The sequence below is a fragment of the Rattus norvegicus genome, chromosome 2 (genome assembly GCF_036323735.1).
Source record: "Rattus norvegicus strain BN/NHsdMcwi chromosome 2, GRCr8, whole genome shotgun sequence".
NCBI classification, from domain to species: domain Eukaryota; kingdom Metazoa; phylum Chordata; class Mammalia; order Rodentia; family Muridae; genus Rattus; species Rattus norvegicus.
This window is the reverse complement of record NC_086020.1, coordinates 186690532-186705579: the sequence shown is the minus strand read 5'-3', so window position 1 is coordinate 186705579 and position 15048 is coordinate 186690532. Positions and strand designations below refer to the sequence as shown.

The following is a 15048-nucleotide window of genomic DNA, read 5'->3' as shown; positions in this document are numbered from 1 at the left end:
CCAGGATCACAGGGATCCCGGCCAGCACTCAGCCTTGTTCCTCAGTTCCCCTGGCTGGAGAAGCATCAAGAACACAGAGCGGTGCAGACAGAGACAAGGGGCTGATGGGTCAGAGAGGAAGTTCAGCTGCTGGCGCCTACACCAGGCAGCCCACAATCACCCATAATTCCAGCTCCAGGGGACCTCAGGCCTCTGGCCTCAGGAGGCATTTGCATTGGTGTAAACATGCTACCAACCACCGGTAATAGTACCACACACACACACACACACACACACGTGTCAAAGAAATCAGTGTTTTGTTTTTAAGGAGGGAAGAAGCAGCAGATGAGAGAAAGGATACTGTAATCAACCAAAAATTTTATTTAGTTTTAAAACCCCACTGAGTGTATTTCTTCTGGCCAGCCTGGAACTAACTATAGAGACCAGGCTGGCCTCAAACTCGTCACGCACAGCCACTTGCCTCTCTGTTAATGACTTTCTCCACCGGACTGTCCCAGTGTTATGTTGAATCTTAGTGTGAGGAGTAAGGACAAAGTCACATTACAGATGAAATCGCATAACAATAGAGTTTCATTTTGTTCCGTATTGTTTTTAGAACTTTTTGAGACAGGGTCTGTCACTTTGTAGGCCTGGCCAGCCTGGAACTCACTGTGTAGACCAGGCTGGCCTCAAAGTCCCAGAAATCCACTTGCCTCTGCTTCCCATTCTCAATGGCCCATGCTGGCCACAACTGCACCACATACATGCAGGAGCCTGAGGCGGTCCAGAGAGGGGACCAGGAACCCAGACTTGGGTGACCCCACGGACCACGTCCCAACTCAGTGTCAGTTTCGCGATGTTTCTGAAGAAGAGAACACAGAAAACCACAGGTAAGTAAACCAAGAGCCTTCTAAACTACAGCGGCGGAGACAGGAGTCAGGCAGGTTGGAGCAGCAGCGCGGGGAGACCTCTGCGGAGGGGCTGGCTGCTGTGCTGCCTGACGACCTTCTCCGACTTGGAGAAGACGGGCGACGGTCCGTCCATACCCAACACGATCGATCAGTCACAAGGATGCTGGGACCTAGAGGTGGGCAACCAGTTAGCGGTAAGAGAGGATGCAAGATGATTCGTCTCTGGTCCTTCAACGCTCCAGCACCGCGCAAACGAGAAAGTTCGACAGGCCCCCCGAGCGGGCGGCGAGAGGTAGGGACGTGATGTCACCGTTGGGCGCTTGTGGGGGCGTGGTTTATGCAGATGAGGGTCGCGCAGAGGCCGCCGCGCCCTCAGCCACAGGGGGAAACGCGAGGGATTTCGCCGCGCAGTGGGAGAGAGCACGGGTTCCCAGGTGTGAGCGGAGCGCGGGAACCGAGTGTGGGACGCGGGAGGCCGGCGATCGGACGGCGCGAAGTGACCGTGCGTTAAGAGTGGAGTGGCGGCGTCCGTGAGTCGGGGCTGTGCGGTGGGAAAGCATACTTACCTGGCAGGGGAGATACCATGATCACGAAGGTGGTTTTCCCAGGGCGAGGCTTATCCATTGCACTCCGGATGTGCTGACCCCTGCGATTTCCCCAAATGCGGGAAACTCGACTGCATAATTTGTGGTAGTGGGGGAGCTGCGTTCGCGCGCTCCCCTGGTTTTTCCTGTAACTAAGAGTAGATAATCTCCGTCGCTGCCTTAGTGGACCTCTTTCTCAGCTTTAAGGTAGCTCCCTACCTTAAAGTGTTCCATACTTAGGTTTAAGTAGACCCTTAGACCTTTTTCACTCTTCCCCTGCCAAGCCTCCAGGTGATCCTTCCTTGGAAAGTATGCAGAAGGGGCTGGCCGTTTGTTGGTCGAGAAAATTAAGAACGTGACCTTAACTGCACGCAACAGGCCTGCACACCACTTTTCAATACGTGTTTTTAATTTGATAATTGAGTCACCGGTGCCTCATGGTCTTCTAGGTGAAGCAATTTTCTTCCTTTGCCCATTGCTTTTTGCCTTTTTTTTTTTTTTTTTTAAATACAACCTCCTGAGTTTGTAGCCTTCCTAACATAATTGGCTTCAAGCTGCACCAGCTCGGTTCCAAACGCTCGAATCTCTCATTAGCCAACGTTCTTTGGATATGCTTCGGAGGCGGGGGCGCCTCCTCTGGTACCCCGCGGTGGGTACCCTCACCTCCGCCCTCCGCTCCCCGCCGGTCGCCGGTGCCTCTCCACTCCCGATCGTGTCCCTCCATCTCCCGGAGCACCCGCACGGCACCCGACGCGGACCGCGCGGGGGCTCTAACACACGCCCTGGGGTGACCAGCCCCTCGCGCGTCCGTGCCACGCCAGCGTGGGATCCCCATGGGACCCCGATCCCCGGGTGGCGGCGGAATCCCAGCGTCCGGGAGGCGCCGGCTGCACGGGGCCACGGGGCCCGCGGTCCTCGCACGTGTGGCCGCCGCGGTGACGCCCGCCTGAACAAGGAACCGACGTTGAGACCTTCAACACCGTCTCTGTGGCGCAATCGGTTAGCGCGTTCGGCTGTTAACCGAAAGGTTGGTGGTTCGAGCCCACCCAGGGACGACGGCGCCTGAGCCTTAGGCTTTTAACAGCCTTCTTAGTAAAGTGACTCGGAAACCTGGAAGATTCACATTCCCTACTCCCTACTCAGTCCCGAAAACCCATGGGACTTTAAGCGAGCAAGGACTTGGCTCTACCTTGCGACACTGTCGGTCAGCTTTTTTGCGGCCTTACCCTAGCAGGCGAGGAGAAAGCCCCACTTTTTGTTGTTTGTTTTGCAAGGAGAAGAACCTTCCAAAGGAAGGAACAACAAACCCCGCCTGCTGTCTGTCCTTGGCGTATTTGGGAGTGGGTAGAGTGGCACTCCTTTCTTAATAAAAGAAAAGTATCGACAAGTCGCCAGGTTTTATTGAAACACGGGTAAACGCTCTAGTGGGACCGTTGCTCCATCCTGCAGCAACTTTACACACTGGCTTGCTCCGTGGACCGCTGGTTTGACCCCCAGCTCCTTGGCAGGACCCCGTAGCAGTTCACCCCCTCCCGAGGTGCCCCCGGCGGAGAGGAGGGCGATGGAGGCCTATCGCGGGCTTGGGGAAAACAGCTAAAGGGCTCCTACTGCGCCTGCGAGAATGGCCTCGACCCACGGACTTCACCCTCACCGTCCAACTGAGGCACTGGCACGTGCACTCGGCGCCGCTCCCAACGCAGCCGGCACCAAAGACTCGTGCGGGACGACAGGCGGGTCTGAAGCGGGCAGAGACTGGCCTGCGCTCCGCCCGGGCGGGCTGGCGGGCCGGCTGGTGGGCCGGCTGGCGGGCCGGCTGGCGGGCGGGCGGGCCCGCAGCTCAGTCCCGGCGTCGGCGCCCAGCGGTGAGGGGACGCCCAGGGCAGCGCAGGACCTGGCGGGACTGGGCTGAAGCTCGGCCAAAAGCGCCAGCACTGTGAGAGAGCAGACCGCGCACCGCCGGGCGCGTGGCTCGCCGTGATCGTATAGTGGTTAGTACTCTGCGTTGTGGCCGCAGCAACCTCGGTTCGAATCCGAGTCACGGCACGTCGTTCTTCTTGCTCCATGTACTGCTTTCTTGCCTCCTGTTTGTAGGAACCCTGCATTCCCTGCTTGCCCTACACCTAATTAACGTCCTTGCCACAGACTCCAAGCTCCCTTCTTCAAGGACCCTCTACAGCTGACTTGGAGGAACCCAAGAAAAAGCAGGGTTGGTGCTGTTCCCTTTGAGGAACATCCCAACCCCCATCACCTTAGAATATTATGCTAATATTTCTATGTGGTGTTTTCTCTTAGAAATACACTTGGTTTATAAGGTCTTATTGTCCTCCCCTCCCTCTTCCTCATCATCCTCCCCCTCTCTTTATCTTTTTTCAACTTTTTATTGATTTTCGTGAATTTCGAATCATACACCCGAATCCCACTCATGTCACAGTGGGACCTCATGTGTCCTGAGTTCAGAAATCTTTACTTGCAAATGTGCTTTGCAATGAGTCATAGGTCTAATTCCTGGAGCTCTCATTTGAGGCCTTTGTCTTCTGTCACAGCTCATTGGGACTCCTCCGAGCTATCTTGTTTAATTGAAATGCTGCAGTTTTATTTCGAAAGAACCTCCCCTTTCATGTTCTCCAAGAGTTCAGTGATGATGTAGTTTGGTGTGGGCCAACTCCGTGGAATCATATATTTGGGTAGTAGCTGAGGTGGTCCATCCGCAGGCCCTCCAGCATCTGCACCACCACAGTTAGCTCTCCATCACTGCTCAGAGTAGGCCACTCAGTGCTACCACCCGGAGAAGGCAGGGTCATCTCTCCTGCACTCAAGCCCTTGGGACCAGCTTTCTGGGCCACCCATGCCTCCAAAGTCAGCTTCATTGTGTTGCCCAGTTCTTCAGCCCATTTGTGTCCACTCTCCCAAGTGCTGCAGCAGGCAAAAGGCTGGAGCCTGGCTCAACTGTGTCTTCACCATCAGGGCAAATTCCATGTGTTGCCAGGTCAGGTGCGGGGCAGCTATCTGGAGAGCTGCAGTCAGTAACCGGCAGGACTACTACTAACTTGCTCTGATGACCTCGGATCGAGTTCTGAATACTGCACGTGGCACGTGGTGGTGAAAGAATAAAGATTTTAAACTATCCCCCACTGACCCTGCTGTGAGGACAAGTGCACCTCACAGCAAAGAATAACATAACACATTTTGGGGATATAGCCTGGCTATAGCCACCACAAACCATCTGGCCTCGATAAGGCCTGACTCAACAGTCCTGAGAAAAACGAGAATTAGGGTCAGCTTGCCCCAGAAGGAGGGTGGCCTAGAGTTGAACTGAGCCCAAGTTACAAACCAATGAAATTGCTTTGTGTGACTGTTGCCAACTGCCTATGTAATTTTCCCTATAAATCCCTTCCCCTAATTGGGCTCGGGGTCGACTCCTCTGTCTCCTGTGTGAGATACGTGTCCCCAGAGCTCTGGTTCCTCAAATACACCTCTTGTTTATTACATCAAGATCGGTTTCTCCTGAGTTCTTGGGGGTTGCGTCGTCTCGAGATCTGAGTGGGGGTCTCCCCACTCCGGTGGTCTTTCAGTGAGAGTTGTTTTTCGTTCTTTTTGTTTAATTTTTTTAAGAGTAAAATTTTTATTGTCTACATGCTGAAGTCACTAGAAATCAAAATCCATTTTAATTAAGCAATAAGATTACAATTTTTATATAATATTGTCTAATCTAATCAACAAAAGAAAATAAGAATATTTCCCCTCAAATATATACCATTGTATATATTATATAAATGTATATTAAAAATATATATGTATTTTTTTTCCTGGTCAAAAAGCTCTGAAAAGCATGGGCCCCAACCTCCCATGATCCATTCTTCGGAGTGAGAGGAAGACACACTTAACAATGGCTTCTTCTCATTAGCGTGCAAGATGGCAGGACTGAGACTAATTATATCTAGAAGTAGATGATGACTCTACTTGAAACATTTTTATTAGTTGAGTTACAGAATAAATAATAATTGACAGGCGATTTGACAGACTCATTTAAAAGTGGTGGAATAATCCCACAGTATAAAGGACAGGAGTTGAAGAGCCTGCTTTACAGACATGCAGAAAACCGACTTGCTAGTCAATGACTTTTTAAAAGATTTATTTATTTATTTATTTATTTATTTATTTAATGTATGTGAATACACTGTCTCTTTCTACAGACAAACCCGAAAAGGACATCGGATCCCACTAAAGATGGTTGTGAACCACCATGTGGTTGCTGGAAATTGAACTCAAGACCTTTGGAAGACGGGTCAGTGCCTCTGTTTCCTAGTGGTAGGATTAAGTCATAATTGAGAAACAAATTTTAAAAGTTAGTTTTTAGAAGACTTTGTATTTGTTTCATTAAAGACCCAAAAATATAAAACCACATAGAGGAAACTCACCTCCAATTGCAGCGATGAAGACCAAGACTGGGGACACTAGTGTTGCTTTTTTTTTTTTTTTCTTTTGGTTCTTTTTTTTTTTTTTTCGGAGCTGGGGACCGAACCCAGGGTCTTGCGCTTCCTAGGCAAGCGCTCTACCACTGAGCTAAATCCCCAACCCCGACACTAGTGTTGCTTAAGAAGAAAGGGGGCTTAGTATGCCCTAGGTCTTAGGTACTCGAAAAGCCCTGACCGAGAAAACAAGAAAAGCAGACTGGCAAAATTTAAGTACATAAGGGGCAGCATGGCTGGCTGACGATGAAGAGTCGGAGCTGCAAAGTGTAATAACAAGAATAGCATCAACAACAGGAACAGCACCAACCCTGCTTTTTCTTGGGTTCCTCCAAGTCAGCTGTAGAGGGTCCTTGAAGAAGGGAGCTTGGAGTCTGTGGCAAGGACGTTAATTAGGTGTAGGGCAAGCAGGGAATGCAGGGTTCCTACAAACAGGAGGCAAGAAAGCAGTACATGGAGCAAGAAGAACGACGTGCCGTGACTCGGATTCGAACCGAGGTTGCTGCGGCCACAACGCAGAGTACTAACCACTATACGATCACGGCGAGCCACGCGCCCGGCGGTGCGCGGTCTGCTCTCTCACAGTGCTGGCGCTTTTGGCCGAGCTTCAGCCCAGTCCCGCCAGGTCCTGCGCTGCCCTGGGCGTCCCCTCACCGCTGGGCGCCGACGCCGGGACTGAGCTGCGGGCCCGCCCGCCCGCCAGCCGGCCCGCCAGCCGGCCCACCAGCCGGCCCGCCAGCCCGCCCGGGCGGAGCGCAGGCCAGTCTCTGCCCGCTTCAGACCCGCCTGTCGTCCCGCACGAGTCTTTGGTGCCGGCTGCGTTGGGAGCGGCGCCGAGTGCACGTGCCAGTGCCTCAGTTGGACGGTGAGGGTGAAGTCCGTGGGTCGAGGCCATTCTCGCAGGCGCAGTAGGAGCCCTTTAGCTGTTTTCCCCAAGCCCGCGATAGGCCTCCATCGCCCTCCTCTCCGCCGGGGGCACCTCGGGAGGGGGTGAACTGCTACGGGGTCCTGCCAAGGAGCTGGGGGTCAAACCAGCGGTCCACGGAGCAAGCCAGTGTGTAAAGTTGCTGCAGGATGGAGCAACGGTCCCACTAGAGCGTTTACCCGTGTTTCAATAAAACCTGGCGACTTGTCGATACTTTTCTTTTATTAAGAAAGGAGTGCCACTCTACCCACTCCCAAATACGCCAAGGACAGACAGCAGGCGGGGTTTGTTGTTCCTTCCTTTGGAAGGTTCTTCTCCTTGCAAAACAAACAACAAAAAGTGGGGCTTTCTCCTCGCCTGCTAGGGTAAGGCCGCAAAAAAGCTGACCGACAGTGTCGCAAGGTAGAGCCAAGTCCTTGCTCGCTTAAAGTCCCATGGGTTTTCGGGACTGAGTAGGGAGTAGGGAATGTGAATCTTCCAGGTTTCCGAGTCACTTTACTAAGAAGGCTGTTAAAAGCCTAAGGCTCAGGCGCCGTCGTCCCTGGGTGGGCTCGAACCACCAACCTTTCGGTTAACAGCCGAACGCGCTAACCGATTGCGCCACAGAGACGGTGTTGAAGGTCTCAACGTCGGTTCCTTGTTCAGGCGGGCGTCACCGCGGCGGCCACACGTGCGAGGACCGCGGGCCCCGTGGCCCCGTGCAGCCGGCGCCTCCCGGACGCTGGGATTCCGCCGCCACCCGGGGATCGGGGTCCCATGGGGATCCCACGCTGGCGTGGCACGGACGCGCGAGGGGCTGGTCACCCCAGGGCGTGTGTTAGAGCCCCCGCGCGGTCCGCGTCGGGTGCCGTGCGGGTGCTCCGGGAGATGGAGGGACACGATCGGGAGTGGAGAGGCACCGGCGACCGGCGGGGAGCGGAGGGCGGAGGTGAGGGTACCCACCGCGGGGTACCAGAGGAGGCGCCCCCGCCTCCGAAGCATATCCAAAGAACGTTGGCTAATGAGAGATTCGAGCGTTTGGAACCGAGCTGGTGCAGCTTGAAGCCAATTATGTTAGGAAGGCTACAAACTCAGGAGGTTGTATTTAAAAAAAAAAAAAAAAAAGGCAAAAAGCAATGGGCAAAGGAAGAAAATTGCTTCACCTAGAAGACCATGAGGCACCGGTGACTCAATTATCAAATTAAAAACACGTATTGAAAAGTGGTGTGCAGGCCTGTTGCGTGCAGTTAAGGTCACGTTCTTAATTTTCTCGACCAACAAACGGCCAGCCCCTTCTGCATACTTTCCAAGGAAGGATCACCTGGAGGCTTGGCAGGGGAAGAGTGAAAAAGGTCTAAGGGTCTACTTAAACCTAAGTATGGAACACTTTAAGGTAGGGAGCTACCTTAAAGCTGAGAAAGAGGTCCACTAAGGCAGCGACGGAGATTATCTACTCTTAGTTACAGGAAAAACCAGGGGAGCGCGCGAACGCAGCTCCCCCACTACCACAAATTATGCAGTCGAGTTTCCCGCATTTGGGGAAATCGCAGGGGTCAGCACATCCGGAGTGCAATGGATAAGCCTCGCCCTGGGAAAACCACCTTCGTGATCATGGTATCTCCCCTGCCAGGTAAGTATGCTTTCCCACCGCACAGCCCCGACTCACGGACGCCGCCACTCCACTCTTAACGCACGGTCACTTCGCGCCGTCCGATCGCCGGCCTCCCGCGTCCCACACTCGGTTCCCGCGCTCCGCTCACACCTGGGAACCCGTGCTCTCTCCCACTGCGCGGCGAAATCCCTCGCGTTTCCCCCTGTGGCTGAGGGCGCGGCGGCCTCTGCGCGACCCTCATCTGCATAAACCACGCCCCCACAAGCGCCCAACGGTGACATCACGTCCCTACCTCTCGCCGCCCGCTCGGGGGGCCTGTCGAACTTTCTCGTTTGCGCGGTGCTGGAGCGTTGAAGGACCAGAGACGAATCATCTTGCATCCTCTCTTACCGCTAACTGGTTGCCCACCTCTAGGTCCCAGCATCCTTGTGACTGATCGATCGTGTTGGGTATGGACGGACCGTCGCCCGTCTTCTCCAAGTCGGAGAAGGTCGTCAGGCAGCACAGCAGCCAGCCCCTCCGCAGAGGTCTCCCCGCGCTGCTGCTCCAACCTGCCTGACTCCTGTCTCCGCCGCTGTAGTTTAGAAGGCTCTTGGTTTACTTACCTGTGGTTTTCTGTGTTCTCTTCTTCAGAAACATCGCGAAACTGACACTGAGTTGGGACGTGGTCCGTGGGGTCACCCAAGTCTGGGTTCCTGGTCCCCTCTCTGGACCGCCTCAGGCTCCTGCATGTATGTGGTGCAGTTGTGGCCAGCATGGGCCATTGAGAATGGGAAGCAGAGGCAAGTGGATTTCTGGGACTTTGAGGCCAGCCTGGTCTACACAGTGAGTTCCAGGCTGGCCAGGCCTACAAAGTGACAGACCCTGTCTCAAAAAGTTCTAAAAACAATACGGAACAAAATGAAACTCTATTGTTATGCGATTTCATCTGTAATGTGACTTTGTCCTTACTCCTCACACTAAGATTCAACATAACACTGGGACAGTCCGGTGGAGAAAGTCATTAACAGAGAGGCAAGTGGCTGTGCGTGACGAGTTTGAGGCCAGCCTGGTCTCTATAGTTAGTTCCAGGCTGGCCAGAAGAAATACACTCAGTGGGGTTTTAAAACTAAATAAAATTTTTGGTTGATTACAGTATCCTTTCTCTCATCTGCTGCTTCTTCCCTCCTTAAAAACAAAACACTGATTTCTTTGACACGTGTGTGTGTGTGTGTGTGTGTGTGGTACTATTACCGGTGGTTGGTAGCATGTTTACACCAATGCAAATGCCTCCTGAGGCCAGAGGCCTGAGGTCCCCTGGAGCTGGAATTATGGGTGATTGTGGGCTGCCTGGTGTAGGCGCCAGCAGCTGAACTTCCTCTCTGACCCATCAGCCCCTTGTCTCTGTCTGCACCGCTCTGTGTTCTTGATGCTTCTCCAGCCAGGGGAACTGAGGAACAAGGCTGAGTGCTGGCCGGGATCCCTGTGATCCTGGAGTGCTGGTGCTCGGATGGTACCAGTTGGCAGCCGGGCCGTCTGGGGCTATGTCCGCTGCAGAAGTTGCTCTCATCGACCACCTTTGTGTTTGGGTTTCATTCTTTTGACTACTAGACAAACATTAAAAAAAAATAAAATGAGATGAGATCCCCTACCTGGGAGGCAGAGGCAGGTGGAGCTCTGTGAGTCCGAGGCCTGCCTGGTCTACATAGTGAGACCCCGCCAGATGCATATAGTGAGACCCTGTCTCGAAGAACAAACAAACAAGGAAAAGCTGTACCCTGGCTCCCGGTTTTCAGTCTAGCGTTCTGAAGGATGCCAAGGTGGAGGAGAGAGAGGGATGGTCTGGGCACACTCTCAATCCCTGGCCATCTAAGGCATGGAAGGGAAGGGCAGAGGGAGAGGTCTCCTCAGATCTCCCAAGGAAGAGAGAAGAGTTCGGCAGCGTGTTGTAATTATCTCCTATCTGGGCGCTCAGCTGCTACGGGTGGAGGTCTGAGTCCCGAGTGCTCCGGCCCCAGTTTCTAGATGTTCGTGTTTCGGGAAAACAAAGTGCACTAGGGGCACGGGCTATCACTAGAACTGAGACACGTTCACCGAGAAAGGAAAGGCAGAGGACCCCGGCTCTGGCCCCTTCTCCGTCATTTACATAGCATCTTCTTCTTCCCTTTCTGTATCATGGATTCTCCTCGCCCATGTTCTTTATTGTATGTAGCCTGGTCGCAGAATATATTTTCTCTCTCTCTCTCTCTCTCTCTCTCACTGATATCTGGGAAAAACAGGAGGTGAGGCCCCCAAGGAGCACAGAAGGATCCCCTTTCTCACAACAGCTGGAAAAACAGGAAGAATTGGGTGGGGGAGTGGACCAATTCTGTTGCTTGCCAAGTAGCTCACCGCTCACCGGAGACAGCGTGCTTCCTGCTCTGTGAGCCCCTCTGTGGCTTCGAGTCTCGGGCCCTTTCTCTCTGGAAGCATTCTCCTTGCCCTGGTCTCAGCAAGCAGGCTGAAGTCAGCTGGATGTGGCAGCTCATGTGTGCAATCCTGACCGTTGGGAGACTGAGGCAGGAGGATCACAGCAACCTCAGTGCTGTGTCACACAACGATCCGAAGAGAGCCTGGGCTACGATCCTGGGCAAAGGAAATCAGTGACCCGTGCAGTGCTAGTTGTGAGGACTGTCCATCTGTAGGTGAGGTAGTCTTCCCGGCTCCAAGACCTGTCTGATCTGTTCCAGTGGGGGTAGAGAGAGAGTGGTTCTTCCATCCTCTCCCCACATGGCACACAGCACAACACTCACTGCTGTGTTAGCTGAAGTGTATCGTTCTTACACTGTGGTCAAGACCAAAATCGGGAGTGAGGCCATCGCTCAAAGATAGAGCAGGTGCTCCATGAGTCCTGGGCATTAGGAGAGCTGCCCAGTGTGCTTACAAGAGAGTGGGTGTACACACATACACACAGGCATGCATACCACACACACATGCACACACAACACACACACATGCATATACAACACACACACATGCACACACATGCACACCACAAAAGCACCAAATGAAGGACTGATAACCACAGCAACAGGAATTGATTTAAAATGCATGAAAGTGATGTGGCAGGAGGGAGAGGGGCAGAAAGAGGGCATACATATATTCATTCATGTTACCACTAAATAAAGACTTAGGTTGGACAGAATGGCATGGGCCTTTAAGCACTCCAGAGGTTGAAGTAAGAGGCCGGAGGCAGAGGCAGGCACATATCTGTGAGTTGTGAATGCAAAGGGGCACAGTAAAGAAACTGGCATGACGACCTCTCCATGGTATGGTTAGGAGGAAGGTTTTTATTGTAGGTAAAAAAGAGAAAATAGGGTGGTTTTCGATTTTTGGCATTCAGTAGTCGAGGTTGGTGGGCAACAACTGAGCTAAGATGCTGCGGAATCTGCTGGCCTTCGTCAGACTGCCCAGAGGACCATCAGCACCACTTCCCAAAGGCATTTTGAAAACAAAGGTCCAGAGAAACAAAAGCTGTTTCAGGAGGATAATGGGATGCCAGTTCATCTGAAAGGCAGGGCATCTGATGCCCTCCTCTACCGAGCCACAATGGCTCTGACAGTTGGTGGAACAGGGTGTGTCATCTATGTGTTAGCTATGGCTGCATTCCCCAAGAAGCAGAACTGATGTCGTCGTCCCAGTCTCCACATGGTTCAGTTTCATTCACTGCACGATGGGCCAGGAACGATGAGTAACTGAACTCTTCTTTAGGGATCAATATTTACTGATGTGTATTAACTGCCACCAATAAAGCAGTCCTTAACCGAGAGAGAGAGAGAGAGGAGAGAGAGAGAGAGAGAGAGAGAGAGAGAGAGAGAGAGAGAGAGAATATCCAGATATATATGCAGGGGTGAAAGCAATTTACTGTAAGATCCTGAGTGTGGACCACTTTTTTTCAATATCTAAACAGTTAAACAGTTATGTATTTTACTTTCAGTGAAATAAGCTTTAATAGTTGTATGCTAGCATAGAAACTATGGGAAAGGGCTGGAGAGATGGCTCAGTCGTTAAGAGCACTGACTGCTCTTCCAGGGGTCCTGAGTTCAATTCCCAGCAACCACATGGTGGCTCACAACCATCTGTAATGGGATCCGATACCCTCTTCTGGTGTGTCTGAAGACAGCTACAGTGTACTGATATATAAAAAACAAACAAACAAACAAACAAACAAACAAATAAATAAATAAATACTTTAAAAAAAACTGTGGGAAAGGTCATCCTGACACCGTGTGCCCCAAAAGTGCTAAGATGAGAGTCTCAAAGGATGTATTTTGGGACACACCTGAGACTGGACAACGGGCTGCCTCACCCTATGTCATGATTTAAAAGAGCAGCCCCTGGTGGCTTCTTGATGTCCTTTTTGTAGGAGATAAGATGTTGTCAGGGGTGAGAGGGTGGGCTGTTATACATCATTAGAATGATCCAGAGGAAGGAAAGGAACGTGGCTATTGTTACGTGAATGGATTGTGAGCAGTTTACATCAGAGCTAAGAAACGGGAACTTCTCTTTATTTTCACATAATAGTTTATTAATTATTTGACAATCTCATGTTATATACTCCTATCCCCCTTACCTCCCTGTCCTCCCATGTCTGCTCTCCACCCCTGTAAAACCCCCCCCAAATGATAGGAAAAGAAAAAAGAGTCCATTTTATATTGTCCATGTGCTCACTGGAACCTGGTCAGAGTCCTAGTGGCCAAGCCTTGCCTCCCAAGGGAAGCTGAGTTCTCTACCTGCACCCGAGTCAGAAGCCATCGACCCTGAAGTGCTATAATTTGGACCCCCACCCACCCAATCACAATTTTAAAAAAATCTCCTTGATGGCCTCCTGTCTAGGCTGTTACCTTTGAGGTGGGGTGTAGGTAGGGGCTGTCACAGAAGCCTTTCATGTCCTTTGTCTACTGTGAATCTGTGGTCATCCATACCATTGCAAATGTAGCTTCTTTGACTTTCACAGTCAGCAGAAGCATGGATCCTAGGCTTCCCCATGGCTTCTGGCAACAGCACAGACCATGAACATCCACTTGGTCTCTGGCATCAGCATGTGCCAAGGACCTCTGCCTGGTGTCCAGTAGCAGTTATAGCCCACAGGCATCAATATGGTCCTCTGCCCAAGCTTGGGGCACTGACCAGCACGGCCTCTGGGAGGAGCATGCGCTGTGGAGGTCTTTTGAGGAGGTCCAATCCAGTAGACGGACCATTCTTCATCTCCAAAATCCCGTAGTTGTTCGGAGTCAGGGCAACTGTACGGCTGGGCAGCTTCTGCAGGGGCTGAGTCTGAGAAAGTTCCAGGCTTCTGCACACGATCCTGCTGACACACTGAACAACGACCTGCCCCTCTACCAACCGCTGCCTTGTCTCTCACCCGTCACAGCCGTCATGTTCCAGTTCTGCTGTGTACGCACCACTCTGCAGGCTTAGATTTTTCAAGCCCTACTTTAGGGTTCTTTAATGCTTCACTGGCCAAAGGGAGGGGAACAAGATGGTTAATAGGCCAGAGGGACTTGGGGACCTGTTTAGAAGTAGTTCTCCGGGGGCGACCCCAATCTTTGTTATCAGGATATCAACAGTCCAGTCCAATAGCAAGCACCAAACACGAGTCGGTAGCAGCTACTTGATCTAGCAGAAACCGCAAGGTTCTGCCAAATTGGCACGAGTCACCGGAAGCAGCGAGAAGCAGTGGGAATACTGTGAGAAGTTCTTCGGCGAGTTTCTCTCTGCGAAGTCCCAACACAAAGCATTGCCGGGCAAATCAACGCAAGAGTCGTCACTGTCTGCTGGGTTCTATTTTACCCTCTTTTCAAACATCGTGCGTCCTCTCAAGTGTCTGCCTCAGCAAAACATCCTCCCATAAGACAAGTTTCCAGGAAAACCTCACAGGGCACAACTGATTCTCCAAAGAAACCAGACATTTCCACATCCCTACTTAGCTCTTCCCAGTGGGCCAACTCAAGGCCCTGAATCTGGGCTTGAGTGACAACTGAGTTGGCCAGTCCTGGCCTCCACTGGGCGCCCACACCACAGAGCCCGCCTACGGTTAGTGGTGGTGCCATGGGAGCTTATTCTCAGTTACAAATAGAAGCCTTACTTTCAAGGACTTAACACGGGGCAAACAGGAACTTCTTAATTACAAATGAAAACCTTTACTTGCCAAACAACTTAGGGCGAGCAGGACCCTTATTCTTAACTCTTCTTAACTCTCTTGGTTGCAAACAGAAGCCTTACCCTGCAAGGTATATTACTCCTGTTTTGGTCTCACAGCCGAGCTCTCTCTTCCACAGTAAAGCCTCCCTGTACTGCCGAGTGCTAATGTTATGACTTCTGCCTTTCTGCCTCCTGAGTGCTGGGATGAGAGGCACATGCACCCTGCCAGCTATGGTAAGGTGTGGTAGTTTGATGTTTTTGAACACTTGGTCCCACCATGTGGGGAAGTCATGGGACCATTGAGATATGGAATTTTGCTGGCAGAGGTCAGCCACTGGGGCGTGGACTTTAAGAGTTTATAGCTCCTCCCCCCCCACCCCCTCTCTACCCACCACCCCTCTCTCCTCTCTCTGCTTCTTGTGTTTGC

General features: G+C 52.1%; 6 non-coding genes and 1 pseudogene across 6 annotated transcripts; 4 read left to right on the top strand and 3 right to left on the bottom strand.

Annotated features, from left to right (window-relative positions):
- The first annotated feature begins 1448 nt into the window (after positions 1-1448).
- On the top strand, positions 1449-1613 carry LOC120101333 (U1 spliceosomal RNA). The gene has a single exon (XR_005501701.1). It is a non-coding gene; the product is annotated as a U1 spliceosomal RNA (small nuclear RNA).
- An 842-nt stretch (positions 1614-2455) lies between these two features.
- Positions 2456-2529, top strand: Trnan-guu5 (transfer RNA asparagine (anticodon GUU) 5). Its single transcript has one exon. It is a non-coding gene; the product is annotated as a tRNA-Asn (tRNA).
- Positions 2530-3445: 916 nt separating this feature from the next.
- Positions 3446-3517, top strand: Trnah-gug4 (transfer RNA histidine (anticodon GUG) 4). Its single transcript has one exon. It is a non-coding gene; the product is annotated as a tRNA-His (tRNA).
- Positions 3518-6416: 2899 nt separating this feature from the next.
- On the bottom strand, positions 6417-6488 carry Trnah-gug (transfer RNA histidin (anticodon GUG)). Its single transcript has one exon. It is a non-coding gene; the product is annotated as a tRNA-His (tRNA).
- A 916-nt stretch (positions 6489-7404) lies between these two features.
- Positions 7405-7478, bottom strand: Trnan-guu (transfer RNA asparagine (anticodon GUU)). Its single transcript has one exon. It is a non-coding gene; the product is annotated as a tRNA-Asn (tRNA).
- An 842-nt stretch (positions 7479-8320) lies between these two features.
- Positions 8321-8485, bottom strand: LOC120101322 (U1 spliceosomal RNA). Its single transcript, XR_005501694.1, has one exon. It is a non-coding gene; the product is annotated as a U1 spliceosomal RNA (small nuclear RNA).
- A 3368-nt stretch (positions 8486-11853) lies between these two features.
- Cox7a2-ps1 (cytochrome c oxidase subunit 7A2, pseudogene 1) lies at positions 11854-12254 on the top strand (annotated as a pseudogene).
- Positions 12255-15048: the final 2794 nt, after the last annotated feature.